Source organism: Eulemur rufifrons, chromosome 6 (assembly GCF_041146395.1).
Source record: "Eulemur rufifrons isolate Redbay chromosome 6, OSU_ERuf_1, whole genome shotgun sequence".
Lineage (NCBI taxonomy): Eukaryota > Metazoa > Chordata > Mammalia > Primates > Lemuridae > Eulemur > Eulemur rufifrons.
In genome coordinates this window covers 102,881,377-102,887,376 of record NC_090988.1, presented here as the reverse complement: position 1 = coordinate 102,887,376, position 6,000 = coordinate 102,881,377, and positions in this window count along the sequence as shown.

Below are 6,000 nucleotides of genomic sequence, written 5' to 3'. Positions count from 1 at the left end.
TCGGCGGCCGGGGGCGCGGCGGGGGGCGCGGCGGGGGGCGCGGGGGGCGCGGGCCCCGGGGCGCCGGGCGGCGCGATCGGTGCATAGAGCGCGCCGCCCGCCGGGCCGCCCTCCGCCAGCTCCAGCGAGAACGGGCACCTCTTGGCCAGGCCCGCGCTGCCTCGCCGGGCGCCCGGCAGGCGGCCCCAGCCCCAGCGCGTCCTCTCGGCCCCGGGCGGGGAGGCCGCGGCCATGGCGCGCGCCCGCGGGGCCGGAGCTGCGGCGAGGGCGAGCGCCCGGGCACAGTGCGGGCGGCCGCTGCTGCCACCCCGCCGCGGGGGGCCGCTGCCCGCTCCGCCCGGGAGGGGCGGGGCCGGAGGGGGCGGGGGCCGCGGGCCGGTCCCCTGGGGCGCCGCGCCCCGCCCCGCCGGACGCCCCGCCCCCCCGCCCGCGCCCACCTGCTGGGCCCGCCCCGCCCCGCCCACCTGCTCGCCCCCATTCCCGAGGCTGCGCCGGAGGGGAGGAAGGCGGGGGCCGGCAGGTGTCTTGACAGCGAACCGCGCGGCTCGGGCGGTGGAACCGGGCAGGGCGCGGGCGCCTACTTTCCCGCCCTCTGAGCCGCTCCTGAGAGGGGGTGGGAGGAAAGGGCGAAAGAGGGGCGCCCTGGGGCACTCGTGGCCGATCCTCTTGGGGCCGGATGCCCAGGAGTGCCGGCCCCGGGCACACTCTGAACGCCCCGGGGTGTCTAGGTGCGCGAGCCGCAGGCGGAGAGTGGGCTCTGGGGGCCCTGCCCACTAGGACCGTCCGCCCCGGAGGTGAGATGGGGCCACCGACGGTCAGGGACGGCGTAGTGGGAGCTGTGGCGGGGAGCCTGTGTCTGGCTGGGCAGGTCTAGGGAGAGGCGTAGGCACCCCCTAGGGACTTGGAGATTGCGCGTCTTGTCCTGTGCTCTCCGGACCTGGGCTGCCCAGTGGGTAGGGGATCCCCAGGTGGGGAAGGTGTGGAGGTGAGTGGTGGGTGGGAGATTTGTGCCTCTGGCCCCGCTGCACTGGCGTTTGGGTCTCAGTGCATTTCTGCTGTGGGGTGGTGGGGTGGGGCAGCACAGAGAAAAGACCACCCTCTGGGGGGGCCACTGTACCCCAAGGCAGGGCCTAGAGGGGAGCTCTGCTGAGCCCCGCTGCCATGCCCAGGGACTCACAGCTCATGTGACACCTCTAGGTCTTCACCCAGCACCCTGGGATGACTTACTGGGTGTCTCCCCCCGCCGGAAACTCAGCTCTCCAAGATGGACAGAGTCCAGCTCCGGCCCTTGACCCTGACCCCCCACACCCAGTGTGGTGCCCTGCACAGAGAGGGCACAGTGCGATTCGCAGAAACAGCAAATGAAGTGGGTCCCAGCTGTGCTGCCCCGTGAGGGACAGGAGACACCGGGCCAGGGAGCCTTCCGGGGGAGCCTCGGGGTAAGGCACCAAGGGGCAGAGGGCCAGAAGGGGGCGGCTGCCTCTTTGGGGACAGCTGGCATTCGGCAAGGACTTTCCTCGGGAGGAGTGCGTGAACCATGCACGCCAACAGTGCCTGCACTCCTGCCTCCCGCTCTGTGGGTGCGTCGTGAGCGGCGCAGGAGCACCCAGACAGCGTCGGGAGAGGAGAAAGGACGCACGGGGTCCGTCTCTCACACCGCACAGGAGAGATTTCAAACGGATCAGAGGCTTAAATGCAAACGTTGAAACGAAGTTGTGCAGATTCTGTGGGAAAATAGGAATGAATCCCCCAGGAACCTGGGAGTCGGGAAACATCTCCAATTACGACCTGGATTTCAAAAGCAAAAGATAAAACAAGAAAAATAAAAACCAAAACCACCATTAGCAAAGTGAAAGAAACAAATGACAAATTGGGGAAAGTATTTGCATTCTATCACAGGCCAAGGATCCATGTCACCAATATATAAAGAACTTAACAAAACTGGGGAGAAGAAACTGCCACATCCTACGGAAAACTGGGCAAAAGCTGCGAACAGGTCACAGGAAATAGGGTTCGTGACCTTTGTGCTTATGAAAAAATGCCCAACCTTGCCCATAACAAGGAAAATGCAAATCAAAAGTACACCCTGATACCGCTGCCCACATATCTGATTGGCAGAGCTCCAGGCCTTTGAGGGCACCCTCCAGGAGGGAGGCCAGGGAGGCGGCTGCGCCGCTCCCGCCGCAGGGAGACGCTGGCAGTGTTAGCAAAAGCACAGGTAGCATCTCACCTGGGAGCCCCACTCCTAGGAACTCACCCAAAGATACGTGGGAAAACCAGGAAAGCATTGTCATGTATATGCGCACTCTCTGTGTTAGCAAAACCGTCACGGTGCCCTTCAGTGGCTTTGACTATGCTATGCCTCAGCCGCACGATGAAGCATCGTGATCAACATTATCACTGATACCCAAGGAACAAAAGGAACCCAAAGAACTGTATTGTTAGTAATATCGGTATTGTTATTCTGAAATTATATAGAGAGAGCTCACATAAAGAATCATGTTATATTCCTTTGGAACCAAGATTTTCAGCATAAGAGAAAAGAGATAATATAAAATCAAAGAAGTACAAACCAATCCTTAAGTTTCATTTGGAAATACTAGCATAAACCCCTCAGCTACTTTATCTGAAGACACAATTATGTCTCGTGCTGTGCCCTGCGCAGCTTGGGAAGAGGCTGTTCAACAACAGGATAATTTGAGCCTCAAAAAGAAGTATGGAGGAAAACACCCGAAATATCTGAAAAGCCCATCCATTCATGATAACAGTGCCCGTCCTATCTGGCCTTTCGCGGGTTGCCGGAGTGCGGGGAGAGTCGGCATGGACCTGCCTTCCCGGCCCAAACCGCACTGCAGGGCAGGAAGGGCCAGCCCTGCTGGGGGTGTGTATCGAAGGATTTCCAGACAGAAGGGTGTGACGTGGGGAATTGCTTCGAAATAATCAGTAGAGAGGCGTAGGGAGTTGGGGTAGAGATTAAATAAAATTGCCTCTGCACTGGGAATTGTTGAAGCCAGGTGGTGAACGCACTCATCTACACCTGGGTGCGTTTCCCTATTTTAAAAGTCTAATAACTGGCCACCCAGGCCCCTGGGGAGGCTTCCTGGAGGCCCCAGGGCTGTGCCTGTGGCCAGCTGGAGGAGCTCCGCAGGGCTCTGGGGGGGGTGATTCTGCTCTGCTAGTCTGGGGTCCTGTCGGCTTGGGGACACTGAGGCAGGGGGGAGGCTGGATAAGGGGTTGTCTGTGAGCCCCCTGCAGGCTCCAAAGAGCTGGGGGCCTGGGGGAGGTGCCCAAGATGTGGCAGCTGCCTGACACAGCCCAGTGGCCACTCTCGGGGCTGGCAAGCAGGTGATGAGGCCCCCTGAGGGTCCCATAAGCTGAGGGGGACAGGATCCCTGGGTCCCAGCCTGCCAGCTGCCACCTGCTCCCTCCACACCCCCACAAGCAGGTTCTGTGCAAACTGGAGCTGGGGGACCCCCAAGGCAGTTCTTTCTCCTGTGAAATCGGGGGTCTGCCCCATCTCACAGAGAAGAGGGCATGTGCCCAGGGGCTGTCGCCTGTCCCCCAACGCTCAGTCCGAGCGCGCCCCGCCTCCTCTTCTTCCAGGATGTGCTGAGCACCAGCTGGGAAGACTGAGCGCTGTGCGCACGCACATGCAGGCGTGTGCAGGCAAGCAGCTGTGTACGCATGGTGTACACGGGGCCCGGGAACCTCCCCCACCCCCGTCCCGGCCGCTAAGAAAGGCAGCCTCGGGCAACGGGCTCTGGCAGGCTGGGACAGCTGCGCTCAGACGAGACACCAGTGGGGCAGAATCGGGGGGCGGGGAGCTACCCCACGGAGCACGGAGCGCGGGGCTCTCCCCGCGGAGTCACACGCCCACGCTCAGCCCTCCCGCCCAGGACCCTGGGTCCCCGCCCAGCGCTCCCCTGCTGTGCTCACCTGGGGCTGAATGAGGTCACCTGATGTCACCGCAGAGGACTGAGCTGGTCTCACTCGCCCTGTTCTCGGGAAACTCCCAGACCCTGTCAGGGCCCCCCCCACCCCCCGGCAGAAGGCCCTTCCGACGTGGCTCTGGGCGCAGCACTGGTCTTCCCAGCCCGGGGAGGGACTGACAAGTATGAGCCGTTGGCACCTGCTCTGTGGGGTGGCTGAGTTGGCTTCCACCGGCACCCAAGGCCACCCCCCCTGCCCCATCACTGGCCATGAGCCTCCCCTCCCCTTCAAGTGGCCTTTTGGGGACCAGTCCTGAGAGTCTAAAGATCTTAGGCCTCCTCCGGCCCTTGTGGGGGTCCCTGCCCACGGGAGCAGCCCGGCACACAGCCCTTCCCTGGGCAGCTGGGCCCCAGAGCCCCTCGAGCTGGGGCAGGGCTAACACCCTCCCTGGGCCATCGTGGGCACCCCTGGCCGCTCAGAGAACAGAGGGCAAAAGGCCTGGGGTGAGTGGGCTGTCCCCAAGTCCTTCCAGGCATGGCGGGCCGTTCCCGGCCAGGCCCTGTCCTCCCGGCTGGAGCTGCCCGGCTGGAGCTGCCCGCCTGGCCCTCGCCCTCGAAGGCCCCGCGCCCGTCACAGGGCAGAGCCCAGAGCCGGCCTGAGCAGAGGCTGGACCAGAGGGGGTGCCCACAGGCTGGCAGGGAGGGTGGGGTGGGGTGGGGAGCGAGGATGAGGAGGGAGGGATGACTCAGCCAGCCGCTGGTATTTATTGGGCGCCTACTGAATTCCCAGGCTTGCCAGCTTGCAGTGTGGGGGAGGCCGGAAGAGCAGAAGGGGAGGCCCCTGGCCTCAGAGGACAGTGACCCTGTGTGTGCACCTGCGTGGAGGGAGGAGCCACGTGAGAAGCTCACGAGCTCACGTCCTCCCCCGTGGCCACCCTGAGCCTGAGAAAGAGCCACCCCTGCTCCGGCGGTGGCTTCCTGCAGTCAGAGGCTGGTCACTTGCCCTGGTGAGCGCGGGGGCCGGGCGGGTGGGGCGGGGCAGACGGACCACCCTTCCTTGAGTCATTCAGCAAGAGTTACCTCCTCCCTGAAGCCTTCCTTGACCAGCCTGTGTAAAATTCAACCCCATGACTGGTCGACCACAATTTATTCTTCTCCGCAACCATGTTAGTGATTCATTTTCCGCCTTTCTCATTCACTTCCTGCGCGTCGCTGCGTCCCCCGACCCCGACACCCCACACGGTGCCCGGCGCCAGGCGCTGCTCAGCAAACCTGTGCGCAGGGGCCGCGTGGGCCGCGGGGTCCCCGGCCGCTGAGGAGCAGGACGGCCAGGGGTGCTCATGGGTGCCCGCCAGCCCGGGACCCCAACATCGCCCCTCTCCCCACACGCGCTGGGCCGGGTGCCGCCAGCAGGGCCCTGCTCCAGAGCCCCGGGCGTCCACGCACACAGTGTGTTCCACACGCACACACACGTGTCCACACACACACATGCAGTGTGTCCACGCAGATACGCACGATATGTTCCACACACACACATGTTCAACACACATACACATGTGTCCACACACACAGAGACACACAATGTGTTCAACACACACATACATGTGTTCAACACACACAGTGCCCACACACAGACACACATGCAGTGTGTCCACACACACACACACACACACACAGGCCCCGCGTCTACACACATACATCTACCCCGGTGTCTACACACACACCCCGTGGCTACATACATGTACACACACACATACACACATCTCGTGGCTACACACACACACACACACACATGCACACACACAGGCACACACCCGGCACACGCCAGTCCTTCCTCTGGGCCCACCTGTGCCCACCCAGACCCGGCGCTGTTGGAGCAGAGCCCTGCTGGGCACCGTCCTGCACATCGTCCCCTCGGTGCTCGTGGGCCACTGAGACGTGCCGTTACTGTCGTCCAGTCTCCACCTGGGACCTGGGATCCAAGTCACCGAAGGCCACGTCGCAGCCCTGGCCGCCTGCCCTGTGCCCGCTGTGCAGGCCGCACCCCCGGTCGGACACACGCAGAGCGGCC